Below are 23,919 nucleotides of genomic sequence, written 5' to 3'. Positions count from 1 at the left end.
GATACTATCTGCACCTGCACCCAGGGGGGACAACCCCCTTCCCCTGAGGTGGTTCCACCTGAAGGCGGTGCAGTTCCATTAAACGAGGAGGTCCCGGGTGGGTCCCAGACATGCTGGGGCCTGGTGCCATGGCCAGATGAGGCAGGAGAGGTGGATCCACTGGGATTGGCCTTCCCAGATTTGCTATGGTGTTGCAGTTGTAGAACATATGTTGGTTAGTCATGAAAAACACATTCCAGGATTAGTTATAATAGCATTCATGAGTATTCTCATTAACCCAAAACAACAGATTTGGAACAGTTGCATAGCAAACATAACACATGCATATATGGAACCACAGTGGGTATTATAATGCCATGCAGGTTACATTGATATCAATAGGCCACCAATGATAGTATTTGAACAGGGAACATTAATAGAAAAACATTTCAATATTTGTAGAGCAATAGAACACATGTCCCAACAATAGGTTTGATGAAAAACATACCCATTGATTTATGTGTTTAGATTATTGGTGCAGATAAGGTGGGGAGAGAGAGAGATGTCAATTAACAACTGTGTATGCTTGAAGTGCTCACAACTTTAATGATCATTGCTCTAATCATTACTCTACAGATATTACCTCACTTTACATCAACCTATGGGCTTGGATTGGGCAGTGGTATGTTTGTACACAGTGTATAATTGCAGGCTTCTTACAGCTCATTTATACAATTTCTTACCTGGCAGACCTGTGGAGGAAATATCTGTTAACATTGCCTGACGGTTTCTACACATATTCACATGGTCAAGGTTACATTTGTGTGTATGTGTGTGTGTGTGTGTGTGTGTGTGTGTGTGTGTGTGTGTGTGTGTGTGTGTGTGTGTGCGCGCTAGTGCCATAATCCACCTTGATTTCTATTGGTCAGCCTGGGTGTTGGCTGCAGTGACCACTAGCTGTGACAGTGTGAACCTTGAGGGCATTTCTTGGAGGGGACTACTTGGTATACGTACTTCTCTTGCTGTCATTTGCAGCATTGGGGTTGGACAGTGGGTGTTGTACACAGTGCATAATTACAGGCTTCTTACAGCCCATTTATACATTTTCTTACCTGGCAGACCTGAGGAGGTAATTTCTGTAACAATACCTGACTGTTTCTACACATATTCACACATTTTTGGATGAGATTATGGATACGGCTTAATAGCACTCCTGGGATTTGAACTGTGCCAGTTTGTGCAAAAATGGAACACAAGGTTGTGCTTTATCACAACAAGCTACTGAGGAGCCTCTATTCTTTTCCTGACTGTTTGCAGTATAATAGTGTGTTGTTTGGATAATCTCCCTTGTAATTCTGATATTCATATATGGCAGATACTTGTTGTAATCTGTAGTCAAACCTTGACATATTACAGTATGGAAAACAATGGTTAACACAGCAGTACTATTCAGGGACCAGATCCTGGTGCATGGAACATTTCTTATAGCTAATCTGTTAACGTCAACATTACATTCATACTACCATATATCAAAGTACACACAACATTCTCGTGTTTAGAGTTTTATTGACAGGTACTGCTACATTTTTACTGATATATATCCCTTACATCAGTATTACTCTGCTAATGTCTTGTTTATTCAGTACAAACAGTACACATCACTAACTACTGGCAGGTGACATTCTACCGCATTCTATTTATTTTCCCTGACTACGTCTAGCTAGATTAGTACTCACCAGCCTCGTGACACAGCCTTAGCAGCCTGCTGGCATGGGCTTCCAAGTTTGCAGCCCTCTCTTCTGCAACTGTACAGGAGAGAGAGAAACATTTATGCATACCTTTCCATGTCATACTTAGGCTGGACTTTGATACATGAGAACTGATAGTGGTACATACACACTGTTGGGACATTCTGTGCCTGAGCATCTTGGACCTACTGCTCCAAGAGGTCCCACTTCCTTTGCTTCAAGTCAGCATAGTGATGCCAGACCTGCTTACCAGTTCGAGGGATGCCAGTTGCACTGCTGAGATCATGAGCGAGACTGTCCCAGGCCTCTACTTTGTATTGGGAGTCCTGGTACTGGTCCTGCAGCAGTCACCCTTCATGTTTTTTTTGCAAGGAGTCCAACTATGACTCTGGACTCCTGAATGCCCCAACACTGCGCCTGAAAGTGCACATCTTCTCCAACACCAGCCATAGTGCCTGAAGTGATCAGCTGCAACTGGTTATGGTTGTATTCCTACCTGTGTGGTTTAAGTTAGGGCTGGATTCCTGCCCTTTGCTGTGATTGGTCTATTTTGAATATGCCGAGCTGAGGTAAGTAATGGGCAAACCCACTTAGCTGAGATAAGCATTGCTTACAGAGGTAGATACTAAGCACTGTTTACCAGTGCGCAAATCCACTTAGCTATGCTAATTATTGGTAAACATAACAGTTTAAGCACTGTTTACTCTGGGTAAGCATAGCTGAACATAATTAAGCAATGTTCAGCTTTCATTTTATGGACTATCAAGATTGTGGGATCAATTCCTTCTTGATGCCATCTTACGATATGTATGTTTCCTTTTCATGACATCCCCCTATGTGCTTTCATTACATTACATTCTTTTGTGGCTATACTGTATGGGACACTTGTGTTTATATCTGGGTTTCACATCTGTACAACACTGACACCTCACATTTGGACCTGCTACACTACCCTGGTCAGCAAATATATATTATTCACTACCTATTTATAAAAAATATATATTTTAGCCCTGTTTCACATATAAAAATGAATTCCTGCATGTTAAACGAAAGCTCTAACCACTACATTATTCCACTTTGACTACTTTGGCTGTATATTTCTATTTAGGTCCTTTACATGTTTACACTCTGCTATGCATAGCTGCTCGGCATGCACACCCACTCAGATACACTTAAACGTTATTGGGAACAGAAAAAAAAAGTTGAAATGATGTTCTGTTTTTTTTTTTTTTTTATTTAGGGTATGACATTGCTTTCTGCCTTTTAGAACAGGACATCTGGACAAAGCGTGACATGGGGACATATAGGGACAGATTTTAGATATTGCTCTTGCCAATTTAGAAAGTTGATAGAATAATATGCTTTACATTGGCATGACTTTTCTGAAGGGCATAATGTCTGACACTCAAATGTCTCTCAGTATCTGCCAACTGCAGTCTTTAAAGATTTTCCACTAGTTTGCCTGACATCCATATTTTATGTAGAGTGGACCAAAAATATGAGGCATACATCTGGGACATTCTGTGGCAATCTGTATGGTTGAGAGTTATGTATGTGTGCATTTGCACACATTTCCTGCTTCTGCAGCATGCAGAAGTGCCGTACAGTACTTTAGCAATACAGGGGGTGTGTCACAGAAGCTGTGACATACCCCCTGCATTGGATTCCTCTGGCCATTTTTATTTCAGTGTCTGCAGACACTGAAATGATCTCTTTTACATTTCAGTGTCCGCTGACACTGAGATACTGGCATAATATTAGAGCTAAGCTCTTATAATATGCCAGTACAGCTTAGACAGTGCTGTATGACACTTTTTGAGTGCAGGGGGTATGTTTAGTGTCCGTGCACTGCTCGAACATGCCCCGTGCACTCGTACATAGACAGTATCCATGTAGAGAGTACAACAGCGCACCTTCATAAATGTGCAAGGTGTGCTGCTGTGCTGCACGGACACAATCCATTCCATGCAAGAATAGCTTATTCTTGCATGGGACTTTGTCGAATCCTGGGGATAGACTATTTTCACAGGCATTTGCACACATAACACCTATTTATTACATCACGGACATGCAGGTAGACAGACTAATACTGCAAATAATTGGAAACACATTTTAACACTTTTTGAGGTGAACACTTGCTTGCATGAGACCTTAGTATTGCACAGGTACTCTGTTACTGGGTGAACTGAGGAAATATCCATAGTTGTCTGTGACGTTTCTGGGTCTATTCCTGAAAATGTATATTATGAATGCCAAGCGGCTTACATTGGGCTAGTTGGCATTTTTTTTTTTTGGTATCATAACACAGTTGCATTCTGTAGTTGTCCTTAACCTTACTGGACAGATTCTATTTTATGTGTGTGTGTGTGTGTGTGTGTGTGTGTGTGTGTGTGTGTGTGTGTGCATATATATATATATATATATATATATATATATATATTTATATATATAATATATATATATATATATATATATATATATATATATATTATATATATATATATATATATATACACATTTACACAAATATATACATATATGGGAGTGCTACCGAATCCTGAAAGCCCAAAATCCTGAAGACCAAAATCCTGAGACCAAAATCCTGAAAGTTCAAAATACTGAAAACTCAAAATACTGAAAACTCAAAATCCTGAAAACACACAGGATACCAACACTCACTATAGTCCGCACAAGTACATACAGAAACATATTACATTTTAACTATATGCAGGGGGCAAGCCCCACTGCACACCCCATGTGGCTGGCTGCACCCCCCTCAACCCCTGCTACTTAAATATATCAACTCCAAGATTGCACTTCACTACACTAAGTGCAATCTTGAAGTTGATATATTTAAGTAGCAAGGGGTGTGTGTGTGGGGGGAGTGCAGCCCCCCCACATGGGGGTGCGGGGGGGCTTGCCTCCCTGCTTATACTTGGAGAACAGTAATATTGTTTGTGTTTTATTTGTTTCTGTATGTACTTGTGCTGGAATATAGTGAGTGTTGGTATCCTGTGTGTTTTAAGGATTTTGAGTTTTCAGTATTTTGAACTTTCAGGATTTTGGTCTCAGGATTTTTGAGCTTTCAGGATTCTGTAGCGCTCCCACACACACACACACACACACACACACATGTATATATATATATATATATATATATATATATATATATATATATATATATATATATTCACTTTACAATCTCGAAATACTGAAATCTCGAATTTCAGTATCTTGAAACTATTAAGCCGAAAATTCAAAATAGTGAAACCCCAAAATCGTGACTTTTAAATGCATACTTTACCATACAAACAAACACACATACACCTTCCTCCCCACACCACAACAAACAAATAAAACACACACAAACACATCAACACAAATACATAGGTTCATAAGTTCATAGGTAAGTACTAGGCTATCTGCCCAAGGGCATTTATAAGCCTAGCCAGAATGTGTTGGCTTTCACCACCCCCTTAGATTAGTTCCCTGTGCCTATGTCCAGCAGAGCCATTAGTTCCCTGTGCCACTGTCCAACAGAGCCACTGCGGTGATCCCCAGGGTAAATTTTCTGTTTCCCATCCACCCATCAAGGTTTCTCTTGATGAGTGTTAGTGAAGGGCTCTGCCTGATGTATATTGGAATCCTGTTCCAAAGCGTGGGGAGTCTCCGGGATAGGAATCTATCCCTCCAGCATGTCCTATTTATCATTGTGGTGAGGTTTATATCTCTCGAGCGTGTGGCTCTCTGGGATTTGTTTTTTTTTAGGTGGAGCATGTCCACCAATACTGGGTTGGACATGGCCTTGTATGTCAGGCAGAGATCACCTCTGAGTAAGCGGTATGCAACCGAGTACAGCTGGAGTTTCTTGAGTTGGGCTGCATGGGGCATCTGTTTGAGATCAGTAATCCTCTTGGTGAGGTACTTTTGTGGTCTTTCCAGCTGTTGCAGGTGTCTTGTAAGGTACATCCCAAATGGGGCATTGTATTCCATGATGGGTCTAATGAGTGATGAGTAGAGAGGCACAATAACCTCTTTTGTTCTAGATGCGAACCCTTTTGTGATTAGGTGGGCCACATAGAAGGATTTTTTAACCACCTTGGCAATATGATTATCAAAGGAGAGATTACTATCTACTTGGGTCCCCAGATCCCTTATTACATTTTCTGTATTTAGGGGACTGCCACCTATGTGGTAGTTCATGGGTACTTTTTTTTCCAAAGGGGATGACTATGCACTTTTTGGCATTTAGCTTGAGGCCATGATTTTGACACCAGGTATCTGTCTCTGTGAGACCCATCTGGAGGGTGTCTGTATCAGCCAGAAAATCAATTATGGCCCCTAGTTTGCAGCCTTCTGCAGACATGGTCAGCCATGGTCCTCCTATGCTTGCCTGTACCTCTGAGAAGTATATACCAAACAGGAGGGGTCCTAGGACTGAGCCTTGGGGATGCTACTTGTAACCAGTTTAGAGTCGGACGTAGAGCCTGCAACTCTCACCATGTGGGATCTATCCATGAGCCAGTTGGCAACCCAACTCGTGACGTAGGGGGTTATGTTCAAGCTGGTGAGCTTGTCTATAATACTAGAATGGGGAATGGTGTTGAAAGCCTTTGCGAGGTCTAGGTAGGCTGTGTGGACCTCCTTTCACTCATCTAATGCCTTGGTAACTGTCTCAATGAAGTCCACCAGGTTTAGGAGGCATGATCTGCCCTTAACAAAGCCAAACTGGGTAGGGTCCAAGGTTTGGTGGTTCCCAATGTCTCTGTTAATGAGTTCCATGATGATGTGTTCCATAGCCTTGCAGACCAGGCTAGACAGGTTTATAGGGCGATAGTTCCTGGGGTCCGTTGTGGCTCCACCTTTGTGGAGCAGGATAATTGTTGCTATGCACCACTCTGTGGGTACGTAGCCTGTAGAGAGGCTGAGTTTGAACAGTGTGTTTAGGTGAGGGGTTAGTTTATTTTGGAGCTCTTGTAAGACACAGCCTGGGACACTGTCCGGTCCCATTGAATCTGTGTTTTTGGCTTTGGCTAGGGCTGTTTTAACCTGTGTGTCAGTGATTGATGGGGCCCTACATTCTTCTAGTATGGTTACGGGCCCTTTAGGGGGTGAGAGGGGGGTGAAGTTTGCACTAAACCTGTTTGCCAGAATGTTGACAATATCAGTCGGTTCAGTGTATTTTTTGCCATTCTGCACTAACTCAGAGCAGATCTGAAAGTTTCCATTTAGGTTCTTGACATAGCTAAAGAACATTTTGTGTTTATCTTTGGAGTCATTGGCAATTGTTCATTCAAAACTAGCCTTGGATGATTTAATGAGGGATCGCAGTTTCTTGCTTCTACTGATCAGGGATGTCTTTCCTTCTTGGGATTTTACTCTTTTCTGCACTAGTTTCCTTCTTCTGTTGTATAGCTTGTTTATGGCAGGGGTCCACCAGACTGGTTTCCTTTTCTTGGAGGAGTGAGTCTTGGTTTTACTTGGGATAGCATGATCCATGCATTCCTGAAGATGCTCATATAGTGCCTTTGTAAAGGTTTCAGCAGCTTGGACAGCATTGTCCTTTAGCATGGGGACTGTGAACCTTTCCACCTTGGTCTTAAGTAATGTGAATTTTGCTTTTGAAAAGTTTTTCATGGCGGTTTCCTTGATTGGGGGTGGGGGTGGAATGTGGATATCCAGAGTGATTAGTCTATAGTCTGATCTAACCAGCAAGGGCTTGACCTCCGGTGTGGAACACTGGTCGCCCATGTTGGTGATGACCACGTCCAATATGTTGTTCCCTCTGGTGGGGGTGTTGACCAGTTGATCCAGGGAATTCGAATTTATAAATTCTAGGAAGCATTGGGCAAGGGAGTTAGTACTTGTGTAGTTCTCCCAGTTTATGTTTGGGTAATAGAAATCACCCAGTATTAGGGTGTTTGGTAGGACCTTCATATTTCCCAGTGTCTCCAGAAATGCGAAATGGGGGTCCTGGGCCATGGTGGGTGATCTGTAGCAAGCTACAATTTGGATTGCAGTTTTTCCCATTGTTAGTTGCACATGCATGATCTCTGATGCATTGTGCTGAACCTACCCTACATATTAGCAGGGGGGCAAGCCACCCTGCACCCCCCACACCTCTGCTACTTATATATACTAACTCAGAGATTGCAATAAAAAGACAAAGACACTAAACCCACCACTACACACTCCATTCCCCTCACACAAACACACATCACATACGTACAAACACCACCATTCTCAACACTTACACACTCACACTCTTACCTACACCTAAAACTTCCCAACACACTAACATACACTAAAACCCCTACCCAAAACCTTTAAAATATAAACACTTACCTGAATCTCCAGCTATTCATTAACACAGCGCACCACCACAAGTGACGATTCGACATTTCTGGATTTGGTTAAGTGGACTTTCACACAACTGGGTTTTCGATATTTTAGTGTTGAGATGCAGAAATTCGAGATTTCAGTATTTTGAGATAGTGGAGTGCATATATATATATATATATATATATATATATATATATATATATATATATATATATATATATATATGTGTGTGTGTGTGTGTGTGTGTGTGTGCGTTTGTATAACTATCAGGATGCTTGAACTGTGATCATTTTTCCATAACTTTGTTACTGTACAACATGATTGGACAACCCACAATTACATCTATCTTTGCTATCAGCCTCAGATGTTAAGGCTTTTTCCTCAGCAAATACAAAAGGACCAAAATAGGATCGACATCTCTGGTAGATTAAACTGCATCACTGCCATGTTGTTTTCTTCTTCACTCTCTATTTTGCTAGTCTCCAATTCACTGGAGTTAATACCAGGCCAAAAATGTCAGTAAAATCATTGCTGAGCCATTTTACAGCACTATTGCCCAGTTCCTGACCAGTCTGAACATCTGATGGCTCCCTCAAGGCAGCGGTGGCATTTCCTTCCACCTCATAGTTAAAAGAATTTCATTCTGATACCAAGTCATGTTTTAACTTCAGACAATCTGGAGATCAGCAGTAGGGTACATTAATTTCTTGTATTTATTTTTTATTCTATTTGTACATATAAATAGAGAATATTAGCATATGCAGCCTGTCAGGATTACAGTCACTTCACAGTGTCTGTCCTTTAACAAATTAGTATTGTGAGGTGGCTTAATTTATTAGTCTTTGTGCATATATCTTATAGATGTATACAGTGCTTTGGACTGATTTGTTTCCAATCCATTTGGGGACTTTATGTGTTTTAGTAGGACATGCTGCTAAAAAAAAAAAAAAAAAAAAAAAAAAACAGTATCGAGCAACTAAACCACTTAAATCAACTGAGATCAGGTCATCATCATCAACCCCCTCTTTTCCTTTTGTCTTCATTCATTGCCACTCTCCTTCTTGGTCGACACTCATGCCTGAATGTTGCAGGTCTTCTCTCATACAATCCACCCATCTGGACACCATCCTTTTCTCTTGCCTTCTTCCTATCTGTCCAAAATCATCTTCACCAGACCAGAGTGTCTCTTGCTTGTCTGCACATGTGCCTGAGCAACCATAATCTGTTCTCTTTGAGCTTCTCTGCAGTTGGAGCTATTTTGGCTTCTGCTCCTTTGTCCTTATTTCTTTGTCTGTCCCACAGTGTGCATCCCACATTAGTCTCAGTCTCTTCATCACCATCCACTCTAGTTTCCTCAACTGCTCTACTTTTACTGCCCAGGTTTCTGTACCATACACTAGTACTGGTCACACCACTGTTTTGTGCACTTTACTTTCAGCTTCTTTGGCATTCTTCTGTCATATAGTACACCTGACACTCTGGGCCCTTTGATTTTAGCTTGACATCCTCATTCAGATTTCACTTCTTCCCAACCACCCCTCTTAGATACTTGAAGCTGTTAACCTGCTCCACTAGTTCACCTTCTATCTCAATTTCCCCCATTTTCTGCTATTACAGCTGTCTTATCTGTACTCTGTTTAATCCCATGTGTGTTCAGTTTTACATTCCATTTACCTATCCATTGCTGGAGTTCTTGCTTAGAGTCTGCCTGTAATGCCACATTGTCTGCATATGATAATTGTGTTGATCTGTCCCCTCTGACCTGTTTGCTAGTGTAGTCGATCACCAGTATGAACAGCAGTGTGCTCAAAGCTGAACCCTGATGCATACTCACTCCCACTGGGAACCCCTCTATGAGACTGAACACTAATCGTACTTCAGTCATTGGGTCCTTGTACATAGCTTGCACTAATTCTACCAATGTTTCTGGGACTTTGAACCACCACAGGTCCGCCCAAATCATCTTTCCTGGGGCCTTATCATATGCTTTCTTCAAGACCAGGAATGCATGAGAGAAAATGTCAGCCTTTTTATCTTTAGTTATTGCTACCAAATTGAAATATAAGCTAACAATGCAGTCTTAAACTTGTAATGTTGATTATTAATCACTTTCTGTGGTTTGCACTTTGCAGTCACAAATTATGCAATGATTTAAAACAAGTGCATATGAAGGCTGTCTTGGACCCACTGAAAGGGCTACAGTGAGAGATCTACTAAGTCTGACTGAAACACATAACTTCTAAAAACAGCTGCTCATGCATAATAAAAAGAAACACAATAATATGAGTGCAGAAATGTTCACAACATGCATTCATACGTTATAGTGAACTGTGCACAAAACAAGGCATAAAACATAAGCAAACTCATTTCTGAATGGAGGCAAGTCCCCCTGCAATCTTCAGGCAGGCAATTTTTATTTGTGTATTCTCACTCCAGGCTTACTCCATCTCAAGGAAAGCGTTAGCATTGTAGTCTTGGACTCTACATAAAGAACATATTAAAAGCCCATAGACAAAGTTACAAAAAGTCATGAGTAATAATGCAGCAGGTAAATAGACCTCTGAAAAATGCTTAGGAAAAACGAGCAGTTAAATCTTTATCACATAGGTTCATACGTTCATATAGGTATGTACTAGGTTAATGACCACTGGGACCATTTTTAGCCTAGCCACGCATCCCAAATCTCAGATATGTTTGGGTACCCTTGATAAGTGGAAGCTGAGGCTTGGGAGATGGAGCATTTACAGGCTGCCTGTGTACATTAGAGACATAGGTGACAAGCCATGGCTGAATTTCCTATTCCCTATCCAATTGGCTATGCAAGAGGTCCATCAAGATGGGTTCTGACAATGCCTTGCATGCCAAGCATAAATATTATCTCAACAGCCTGTAGGAGACAGAATATAGAGATATGGCTTTGAGGCACCCTGCATAGCATATGTTACTTATGCCCCATATTTTTAAAGAGAAGAACCTCTGTTGATGTTCCAGATGTTAGGTGTGCTGGTTAAGTGCATACTAAAAGGGGCATTGAACTCAATGATAAGTCTGATGAATGATGAATATAGTGGAACAATGACCTCCTTGGCCCTAGATACCATGCATTTATTATAAGTTGCAGTACACAGAATGATTTCCTCACTACTGTAGACATGTAATGGTTAAAGACTAGCTTACTCTCCATGTGTGTCCCCAAGTCCCTGACTATTGGGCGTATGGATGTATTGTCAATATGATAACTACCAGGGATGGATGACTTCCCAGTGGATACTACTATGCATTTTTTGGCATTTAGTTTTAGTCCATGGCCCTGACACAAGATATTTGTCTATGTCAGCCCTTCCTGGAGAACATTAGTGTCAGTGAGGGATTCTATGAGTGTTCCTATTTTTCAATCATCCATAAATTTGATCAGCCAAAGGCCTTTGACATTGGTCTTGACTTCAGATAAGCAGGTGCTAAAAAAGGAGCGGTCCCAGGACCAATCCCTTAGGGAATTCACTTGCGACTGGCCTCTTTGTAGAGGTGGACACCCCAATTCTAACTTCCTAGGTCTTGTCTGCGAGCCAGCTGGCTATCCACTAGATGACAAAAAAGTTTATACCTAACCTCTTGACTTTGTCAACAGTGCCTGGGTAGGGTATTGTTTCAAATGCCTTTGCCAGGTCAAGGTAGGGAGCATGAACCATTCTTCCCTCAACCATTGCTTGGATGACCTTGTCAAGGAAGTCTACCGGGTTGAATAGGCATGACCTGCCCTTGACGAAACCAAACTGGGTTGGATCCAGTGTCTGGAGGTTTTCTACATTATTACTAATCATTTCCATGATAATTCTTTCCATGGCTTTGTATACAAGACTAGTGAGACTTATGGGTCTGTAGTTTCCAGGATCTATAGATGATCTTCCTTTATGCAGAGGGATGATGGTTGCCGTTTTCTGTTCATGAAGCATGACACCTGTTTGGAGGCTACTGTTGAACAGTAATTCCAGAGGGCCTTGTAGGTCATGTTTCATGCTATATACCAGGCATCCTGGGATAGTGTCTGGGCCAATTGATGTAGTGTTCTTGGGATTAGACAGAGCATTGAGGATCTGTTCCCTAGTAATAGCAGTGGGAGTTATATTTGATGTTATTTCCAGACTGGAAGTTGATGGGGAGAGAAGGGTAAAATTAGACATGAATTAGTCTGCCAGTAGGTTTGCTGTCTCCTGGCTCAGTACAGGTGTTTCCACTAACAATGAGCTCTGCACACAGTTGTGTACTGCCTTTGAGGTTGTCAACATAACTAAAGAATGTCTAATGGTTGCCCTTGGCCTGGGAGGCCAAATTTACCTCACATTTGGCTTTGGTAGACTTTATTTGTCCTCTGAGTTGTTTGCTTAGTTTGATGTCAGTACTTTTATCTTATTGGATGCAACACCTCCTAACTTTAGCCATGATTTTCTTTGTTCTGTTATTCAGTCTATTGATGATGTGATTCTACCAGGGTGGCTTTTTTTTTTTTTTTTTTTTTTAGTTCTGTACTTATTCCTGGTGGGTACAGCTGCCTCTATGCAGCTATTGACATGCTTTTATAGGGTTTCTGTGAACAGTTTGCATAGTCAGCAGTATTTTCAGGGTTTATGGGGAGCTTGAAATTTTGCTAGGTTATCACTTAGTAGTAGTAGTAAGTTAGCTTTAAAGTAGTTCGTGAACATTCCAGCGTTAGCTGAAGTTCAGTGACTGCACAGATGTCACTGTGCTCTGGAGTGAAGAGATCTTATAGGGCTTGGAGTTTCTTGTTTAACTTCCTAGCATTGAGAATTAATACCTTTAGATTTTCTTGAGTTTGATTTGCCATGTCAGAAGTATTTTCAGTTTGGCATTGCCTAAAAAAGCCAATATGGAGGAGGACAATGTTTTAGCTAATATTTGAAAGCCTAGAGGGGAGATGCACAAACTATACCTGGCAAAGCAGCACGGTCTGTTGACCATCTCCTTCCATACTCAGAAATATTTCACCCCCTTAGAATGACAGCATAAGCTAAGCAGATTATTAAAGGCAGTCATCATCTGTTCATACTGTGGCATCATACTTGGAGAAGGTAGAATGCTAATCAGTGCTAGGCTCTTACCAGCCTGGGACACATATTCCAAGACCTCCATGATGTCTCTCTTCATATAGTTTAGGGAAGTATGTCTCGGGTCATTTACACCCACATGGACTATGACTGAGTCATACTTGTACTTGTGGTCCACTGACCTGAGTGTGTGCATAATGTGGCAGATTGTTTCCCCTGATAAACAACTGCCCGTGACTTTTTCCTCACTCAGCCTGGTGAGGGGGGACATCAGTGTCTAACAATGGAGTTTCCAATGCCAGAATATTGGATTGTGTGGTGTCTTGCCTTATGGGCTTAGAAGTAGAGGCTCCATGAGATGTGGCTGTGTGTGTGTTGATGTGAGTGTTGTTTTGCAAGAGTGAATTCTGGGCTGCTGAGGCTATTTGTTATGTGTACTTCATATAGGAAGTCTTTGGGGTTTAGGAAGATTACATTTAAGTGCCTCAGCATATGCGGGTCTATGTGCCTGCTTTGCACTGTGTGTGATCGGTGCAGTGTGTGTACTGCTGACAACCTGAATGACATTAGGAGTGCTTTCATGTGAGAGCTTTGCCTGGATTGAATTACCTCTCTCACATACCTTATCAGTTTGTTTCAGAATTAATTGGCTGTCAATAAACATAAGACAATTTCTACATTGCCTCAGGATGCCCATATACACTAAGTTGGTAAGTGAGATAGTGGTGAATGTTGATATTCATGGCAACATGATCTTTTTATTGATTAAACCGTTGCGGCGAGAGTATAAAGTAAAATCAAGAGTATCTAGTTTGCTATCCTGAGGAAGCGCTTGCAAAACCAAATTTGTTGTCCTGTCTGTAATTAGGTACTGATGAAATTTCAAGGGTACCTTTGCAGGAAAAATGTCAACTCAAAGTGCCTGCATCTATACAGGACACTGATAAGCAGTTTAGAGGAAACTACTAAAGTAGACTCTGATGATATATGGGTGGAGTATTTAGGGAGACATTCTGCAGTTAGATTAGACACTACCTAATTAAGCAGTACTTTGCTGAAAAGAAAAAAAGAATTAGCTTTGTCAAGAATGATAACTAGTGGGGATTCACCTAATTGGCTACTACATGTCTACTACTAGTGCTGGTCTCACCACAGCTTCACACTGCCGGGATCCAATGCTCCTTTGCTTCTTCTCTCACCAGAAGCAAAACAGTAGCACCAATGCCAAGATGATAACAAGAAGCAGGCCACAAGCTCTTTGGTGATCAACAGTCTTGACCCAGATGATGCAAGTGTCTGTAGGCTTGTTGTAGCCTTTCCCTCATAGATACCTTGAATAGCAACCAGATCAATCAAGAAGGCCCCACACAGACCCTCACTGCCCAATCAGAGACAGACAGGAATCAATGTTCTCTGCTCCTTCTCTTACCTGTAGCAAAAATAGAAGCACAAATTACAAGCTGGCACCCATGAAGCAGTTATCAGGCTTTCTGGGAGGTCAGTAGTCTTCAGGAAATAATGTCCTTTTGTGCCTTCTTTTACCAGGAGCAAAGCAGAAGCACTAATCCCAAGATGACTACTGAGGAGCAGAATGTGGGCTCTCCAATAATTGGTGGTCTTGGACCAGATGTTGTAGATTTTAAAGGTAAGATGGAAAAAATTAGATTACTAGCCTAATAGATGCAGTGAACACTAAGGAGTTAGATATGAAAAATGGGGTAACTCAAACTTTAGCAATCTAAGAGCAGAGTCTCTAATTTTAAAAGAGCAAGACAAATTAGATGGGTGTGGGAAGTTAGCAGTCTGGGTCTATGGGATACAGTTGGATGGCCAATAAATTTAAATAGCTGAAGGGAAGTGACTTCATAAAATAAGTTTGTGCTTACTGACAATAGCCAATGAAAGAGGAGAGGGAAGGAAATATGTGGTCAAATTAACTTAAGGGCAGGCAACTAGAGAGTTGAATTTAATTTCTACATGACTCACAAGGGATACAGTTTTGGCGTCTTTCCTAGTTTAAATATGCAGTAGAGAGCAGAATAAAATCAAAACACAGGACAATGAAAATATATTGCAATATAAAGAAGAAGGCAATGAAGCAATAAAATTGCAAGAAAGCAGTATAAGAAAAGCAAAGTAACCTTTCCCTCACAGCGGTCTATGGCACAGTCTGAATGAGCATTTCTAGTATGAAAGCTCACTTATCAAAATGTTGGGAAAACAGGACCTGTATGAGTATACTGTGGCCACTTTCTGCATTCTGCACATCAAAATGGCAAGCAGAACACCAGAATTAATTGCCCAAGTAAAAGACTGAAGCAGATATGTTTCAACATTTTAAATTCAGTGGCCATGTAAATCACTTTCACAGAACTAATTTCATAAGCTAATATCAGATAGATTTACAGCCCTGCTAAAATAACTGAGACAACATGTCTCTTAAGTGCAATATGGCAATTCAGTATTGAAAGATAGTAGTTTCAACCTTTGGGATGTGGATTTAGCAGTTTAAGGGTTGCATTACATAGTCACTTCCTTAGTACATTAATATTAAGTAACAAAGCTGGTGCATAAGAATGAGGAATAGAAATGGGTATTGCATGCACACAAAAGACCAAGGTGCATTCTGGTATCAACATATGGTGATATGGTTTATATATTTGCAATTCAGTAGTAATTTATGGTTGTGGTGGTGGTGGTGATGATGGTGGTGGTAGGTACTTTGTATGGTTACCAAGAGGGAAAAATGTCTGGGGATATTAAAGTGTCCATGTAACAATTGTGGGGGGGGGTGTTAGACTTTTCTGTTATACTGTTCATTCAGTGCCTCATACAGGGATAATAGTGTTTGTATGTGTTGGAGGAATATGTGTTGCTTGGTTATCACTGAAGAAAAAAACAGAAAGATTTAGATGGAAGATAGCAATTCAGTTTTCCTTTCTTTAGTTTACAGCAATTTTAAACCTATATGCTTTAAAACTCTTATGCTAGTTAAATTGTATTTATATATATCAGTAACAATGGCTGCAGACAAGCACGGTTGCAAATTTCTGTTCCACCTAGGTTACTTATTAGGTAAATAATTATCTCCAGTCACTGTAGAGGTCACTGAGATACTCAGTCTCAAAAAACTGTATCAGACCTGGAAGTAGTTCAAACCAAAATTCTTTGGTCTATTCCCTGTCCCTCCATGTATATAGAATATATTTTCATCTCAATGAATACAAAAGTATATGACAATTGGGAAAGCATGTAGACTGTTAAACAGCTGCTCATACCATCCATTTTTCGATGCTGAGTTTGTATGGTTCATACCAATAAACTGTACTGGTCTCAGTGTAATATAGCTGTGCCATCTGCTTGTTGATGCTAGCTAATAAAACATTTTTGACTGGTATATAAGGATGTAGTGTAGTTGCTTGCTTGCTCTAGTTCAGTGCTCAAACTCCAGGTACAGACCTATACAGCAACAATATAATAATGGAGACATTTACACTTATCCTATCAACAGCAAAACACCTATCAGTTTTCTGGCCTTCCTGCTTGGAGAAAAGAAAAATGCCAGATTTACAATTGGACACACGGTTTATATTTAGGGGGGTCAGGAAGGGGCTAAGCATGTATCATATGTAATACCTCACAGATGATTTGCAGAATGATTATTCCAGTTGAATTTCTTATCTGCATTAAGGATAGTTATATTACATTTGTATGTACTAGATAGAAAATGCTTTATTAGCTAGTACAAACAAGCATATAGCTATTGGAAGAGATGATTTTTGGTAATCTGATTCACTTCGCAGCTCAACACAGTACAGATTTCAAATCCTACACTGGGGCCAAGCACCCCAGACACTACTGAGCTGACCAGATTGGGGAAACATTTCAGACCACAAGACCTAAAACATGGTTAAAAACAGTCAGAGTGAATGCATAGGCAAAGTAAAACTAGTTGGGTGTGGCTGCTAGTAAAGTATCTGCAGCTGTGCTCACACATCTGTATTTTAAGGATGTTTCTGGATATGTTTTCCTCTGATGATGAAAGAAGTAATTCTTACACTGAATCCCTTTACCCTCTCTTATGTAGCTCGATGAACACTGCCACAAAAGTTGTGGCTTCTGTAGGGACATTTATTTTAGGAACATGTCCTTATTATAGGCAAAAATTAACAGTAAGTCATATGGGTGATCTCAGAAAGGTTGAGGCTTTTCTATTGAGTTAGTTTTGGAGAGGGGTGGGGATCCTAATTGTGGGTACATCAAGATTTGAGAGTTTTACTCACCTCCAACTGAGTCTTGCGTTATTCACAAAAAGGTTGAGGATTTGCTAGTATCTTTTGTGGGGAGAGTGATCATTATTTTAGGCATACCTGGTTTTTGATTCCTTTACTCACTTCCAGATAAGTCAGTGTACATTTCCCAAAAGACTTTTGGTAGGATTCAATAAGCTCTGTGTAGGCTTCAAGCAAAGCCTACACAGAGTTTATATGTTTATGCGGTGAGCAACAGCAGTGATTACATATTCATATTGCGCACCTTGTTTAAACATAAACAAGTGCGGTTTCATGGCTGGCAAAACAGTTGCTGGCCAAAGAACTGTGTAAAACAACTGGAACAGCAAATTTGTTTATCTTAGAGCAAACTAGGTTAGCAGGATTGCATGGAATGGCACAATGATCACCAGGGTTCATCATATAGTAACATATATGGTCCAAATACAGTACAAGACAGTGTATACAGTGCAGAGTATTGTGGAATCCTATTTCAAGTATTCTGTACAAAAGTTGTGTAAATGATTTATAATGGTACATGGATAGCCATTTAAAATAAATAATCAGAGGAAGTGTGTGCATTGAATATTGACACACAGATGAATTGTAGGAATGAACACAGGGAAACAGGAGAGGTGCAACATCATAATGTGCAGCAGATGAGGGCAAGTAAATAGAAGACAGTTGTAGCAGGACCACTAAGTATATATCAACAAGGTACAGTGCAGAGTGCACAGTGAAAATGTATATTATGTTACTGTCAGACAAGGTGACATAACAGTGGAGAAGATGTCTTTGTAATATAAACATACTGATGTTATATACAGTTGGGCCGGGTGCATATTGTGAAGCTGATTTGCCTGAATATGACTGTAATGTCAGCAGAGGTCTCAAACAAGTGGGACACAGTTACAGGCTCATGGACAACAGTAAAAGAAGCACACACAATCATGGACAATATCAGGATAATACCACCAGTAATACCATGTCACTGACACAACATATGTGATTCTGAGTGATCATAGATGGTTTTGCATTAACACACTTGTATAACTATTATGATGCCAGCATGCCAGCAATCTATAAGCACACTGTCCTGACACTGTAACATCTGCTGTAGGTGTTAGGATGGGCACACCATCATGAATGTAACCCATGCCATCAGTGTAGAAAGATAGCTATGTATGCACTGTGTGCATCACCGGAACAGGTGTCACACATGCATTTGGTGTAATATCTTGATGGGGGTTCTGCATCATGAAACAGTAATGTTTATGTAACAAAAAGACTACCTAGGTAGGTCCAATAAGATGTGTGACAGTTCACTGTGTTACGCATCACTGGAAGATATGTAGGGAGGTACATGAAGAAAGGTATACTCAGTTATTGGTGTGATGAAGGCTGTGAACTATGGAAGTATTATGGCCTTTGATGTGGATGTCCTGCACATACTCAGTAGTTGTGCTACATACAAGGGAATAGTCACCCTTGTGGCTACATGCTGGTGGATGTTCCTCATGCCATCTATCCCAGGATGCAGGTCACATACCAATTGGTCTACTTATAGGATGCAATGTCTACAGCATCATTGGGTTGTGCATTTGTTTTCATAACATAACAAATACCCCCCCCCATGTTTTTCTTTCATCTTGTGTGTTGTCATGGCTGTGGCAGTAATCTTTGGTATGTGTTGATATTGTCTATATTATACTAAAATCAACTGGAGTCAGTGATTGCCCACAATCTGTAGTCCTCTAGACAACTGTTTGTACACAGGATGTGTATGTCATTTTTGCTGTCTGTGACCTAAATAATGGACAGGAAAGGGCCTCTCAGGCAGACCTGATGCATGGCCCTGATTACTGGACCTAAGATATAGGTCACGTCAAAAAGTTCAACATATTTACATGCCAAGTATATGATCCAGTGGTCTGCCAACTTGGTGATATAGGTGTTTATGGCAATATCTGGCAGTGCTGAGTAAATACCTCAGTTTGGATTTGTGTCAAATGCCTTGGCCTGGTCAAGTTCCACAGGATAATAGTGTTGCCATCAGCTACACCCTCAATGACCTCTTTGAGAACATCTAACAGATGTAACAGATGCAGATTTAGCATTAACATCTCACACATGTCTGTTGCACACAGCCAGGATATAACTAGTGTCCATTTAAAAAAGGTCTATGATGACATGGTGGTCTACCTCACAGATGAGGAGAGTCAGATTTGTCTATACATGCATTCATGCATCAGGTGCTGTACCCCCCAACTCAGATGGATGCATGTTGATGTACACCCTTCTACTGGAACATAGTTCATTTGGAGAGTGTGTTGAAGTGTGCATCCAACCTTGTCAAGTAGATGTATGTTCTGTGTCATACTATAGGTGATTTGTAATGTTGTCACAGCCCATTGCTTCTGTGTGATAGGTGTGTATGAAGGTAAGACAGAGAATGCTGCCTATCTTAATCTGGCCTAGGGTTTGGACACAGTCCCCCACTCAGGTATTGAGAAACTCTCCCAGCTGGGGATTAACTTTTATGTCACGAGATGGTTAACCAATTGGCTCACCAACAGATTACATACTGTAGTAAAAAAAGATACGAAACCAAACCAAATACGAAACAAAAAGAGGAACCTTGTTTGCAGAAATCACGCCACCTAGTCAAATAAAATCCTTAACGCTTTTATTAGAACAAACCAACAGAGCGTTTTCGCCACGGAACACCGTGGCTTCTTCAGAGGTTCACAATTCCAAAAAAACAAACACTCCATTTAAAACAGTTAAACCAGGAAGTGACATCTTCCTGTTTCCTGCAAACGGCAGCTATATTTAAAAATTCAATAAATCTTAAAATGTCATATACAACCATAAAGAAATAAAAAATAATATGTACAAAGCAAAAAAGAAAGACAGAACTCAACCACTTTGCAAATATATATACAAAAGTATATACAAAAAATGCAGACGTCATGCAAGTATTTTATATACATTGTAATAAGCACCAAATCGTAAGCACATGAATAAACAGTAACCAAAAAAGGAAGGTGCCACCCCACTTCAAAGTATACCTACATCTATAAAGGTACTACGCAAAAGTGTAGGTTCCTAAATAGTCAGTAACAATAAAAAATGTATGCTTGACTATAGGGTCAATAGAGTGTAAGACCCTTCTATTTAATAAGTCAGCCTGATTGATCCCTCTGGTCCATAATACATGCATTAACCAAGACACAGGGCTTGTATTTACATTCAGTAAAAATACTAGTTGACTAACCATAATAAAAAATAGTATAACTTAATCGAAAAGCCTGAAAGTTATCTAAAATAACTTTTCAATTTAAGTACAGGGGCAATGTTGCAGTTGCTGTTTAGCCCAGGATAGCTAAAAGCGTCTAAACGCAACTGCCATTCCAGCTCACAATTTTCCAAAATTAAAGAGAAAGGACCACCCCTGATCTTTAAGGGCACGTGGTCAATGGCCATGAAGTGGAAACTGTGGCCTGGGTACAAGGCAATATGCTTAGCCAGTGCGTTGTCATCTTTACTGGTCCTGATTGCATATAGGTGCTCATACATTCTATCTCGGATACGTCTATCCGTTTTTCCTATGTAGAACGCCTGGCAACAGTTGCACATAGCGATATAAATAATAGATTTGCTCTCACAATTGAGTGCAAACCTAATAGCATACTTTTTATCCCTTACTTGAAATGTCTCTCCTGTGCGAACATTGTTACAAAACTTACAGAAGCCACATCTAGACATGCCTCTCCTTTTATAAAATGTGTCCTGGTGTACATCCCTTTGTAATAATTCTTTAAGATTTTTAGATCTTTTGAAAGTAAATCTAGGTTCAAGACCTAGTTTGCCTACCAATATAGCATTAGATGAAATAAGGCGCCAGTTTTTTCGGACAATATCCAGGATGCCCTTAGAGTTAGTACTAAAAGTAGTAATGAAACTCAAGCATTATTCGGTGCATGTTGACGTTTTAATGAAGGAAATTAATGATTTGGACAAAGAGATTAAACAGGACTTGGACTTTAACAGGACTTGGACTTTAATAGATATCGTTTTGATTATGGACGTATCTTGTCCAGTATTGATACTCTTTTGCTAAAATTGAAAGGAAATAAGAGAAAAAAAATTGATTAGGGACAGGGATGCTTATATAAAGAAATCTGCTTACCCCAACTTAAAGGGAACTAGACATTCCCGTTTAAGCAGTAACAGTGATAATCTCATTTCACAAACAGGCGAGGATGAGAACAGGTTAGATGATTTGATTGAAGAAGACACCATAGAAAATCACGTTAATCCAACACCCAGAAGGAGTAATAGAATTAAGGGGCTTATTAAGGATAAAGGGGGACATGAGAGAAGTGACAATGGCCCTAATACTAACAATGGTTATAACACTCACAACACAGGGAACAACAACAATAATTTTTTAGGGCAACGCAGCAAGAAGTTTTACAAGAACAGGAGAAGGAATTAGATATTCCTTTGGTGACTGTTACACCATGTAGAATTGAGTCACCACCTCCTTTTCTGGCGTACACTGATACATCTGGCTCAACCCCAGGAACAGGCTATCCTTCTATTCTCACCAACAAGAATGGTGACTTTAAGATCTATAATTTCTCGGACATCACCGTAGATGAACAACTGGTAGAACTTCTAGCCTTTGGCAACACTTTCGTCCCGAGCAGGAATGGGAGTGTTGCGAGGGAAATTATAGAACTTAAGTGTTTTGTAAGAAAAATGAATCTTAAGTTGTTGTTTAACCAAACAACTGAGGGTGAGAACCCAGTTGAAGCAGCTACAACTTTTAACACATGTAACTTGAAATTGGCCAGCGTGTTCAACCCCCCGTTACATTCGACTTTGGAACTGTTCGAGAATATGTGTGAAATGGACTTTAGATTCTTAGGAAACAATATCAATGATAGAACTATGTCCAAATATTCTAACATTACTAGAGAACAATTGTCACTCTTGGATGAGATTAGTCGGTTGCCTATACGAGTGTTAAAACCTGATAAGGGAGGTGGGTTAGTGATTTTCCATAATTCTACATATAATGAGAAGATGTCCTCCCTTTTGGAGAGTGACGCTTATATAAAATCTTCAATAAATGAAGTTAATGGTAGCACACAGAGGATTAGGGGATATTTTAGGGACCTGTTCTTGACGGGGAAAATTGATATAAAGATATACAACTATATTGACATCAGTTGTTCCAAGATCCCCGTCATGTTCGGGATCCCTAAAATTCATAGAAGTATCAGTGATCCCCCTATGAGAGCCTTGATTGACAGCAGGTCCTCTATTATTTATCCATGTTCCAAACTCATTACACACATTTTGGACAAATATATTAAAGGGATTCCTAGTGTATGTAAGGATTCATGGACATTTTTGGATAGTGTAAACAAATTACCATACAACAATGATGACAACTTTCTAACCATAGACGTCATAGATTTATACACCTCTATACCGCACCAAGAAGCAGTTGAATGGATAGGGATAATGTTACAGGCTTTCGGGGCGTCTAAATTGGAGGTTGACTTGGCCACTGAATTACTGGAGATAGTTTTAACCAGTAATTATTTCACATTTGATGGTGACTTCTTCTTACAGAGACGTGGGGTGGCGATGGGCTCCCCATGTGAGGCTGGAGTGGCAAATTATGTGATGGGGTATTGGGAAACCAACATTTTACAAAAGATCCCTGGCATTATGACTCCTGTTACATTTTACACCCGATTCCTGGACGACATGTTTTTGTTGTATAGGGGTTCGGAAGCAGAAGCCACAACCTTTGTTGAAACCATTAGTTCCACTACCGAGTTCTTGAAATTTACTTTTAAATTTTCTACCATGGAGATAGATTACCTCGATGTTAAACTAACAAAAGACATCAACCAACAGACCTTTAAGTCCACTGTATATAGGAAAACCACTTACTGCAACTCTTTCCTGCACTTCACCAGCTTTCATCCTTACAAACAGAAGAGATCTATTGTAAAAGGACAGCTGGTGAGGGCAGGAAGAATGTGCAGCACATTGGTGGACTTTTCTAAGGAATGTTCTTTGTTGAGGGAGATGTTTATTAACCGAGGGTATCCAGATAAAATGGTATTAGAGCTCATAGAGGAAGTTACCTCTAAAAGGACTAGGGGTTTCTACACACCTTTACTTTGTAAGCAAAATGTGCCGTTTTATGACTCTAGTATCAACATAGAGCAAAGAATGCTTCCAATGAGTAATGATGTGAGAGGCATGGGGAATTCCAGGTGGACAGACACTGATTTGTCCTTGAGTTTTATTACCACTTTTAGTACTAACTCGAAGGGCATTCTGGATATTGTCCGAAAGAACTGGCGCCTTATTTCATCTAATGCTTTATTGGTAGGCAAACTAGGTCTTGAACCTAGATTCACTTTTAAAAGATCTAAAAATCTTAAAGAATTATTACAAAGGGATGTACATCAGGACACATTTTAC

The sequence above is a fragment of the Protopterus annectens genome, chromosome 13.part0, assembly GCF_019279795.1.
Source record: "Protopterus annectens isolate FY-2018-M chromosome 13.part0, PAN1.0, whole genome shotgun sequence".
NCBI lineage: Eukaryota > Metazoa > Chordata > Ceratodontiformes > Protopteridae > Protopterus > Protopterus annectens.
The sequence above is the reverse complement of the archived record's forward strand: the minus strand, read 5'-3'. Positions refer to the sequence as shown.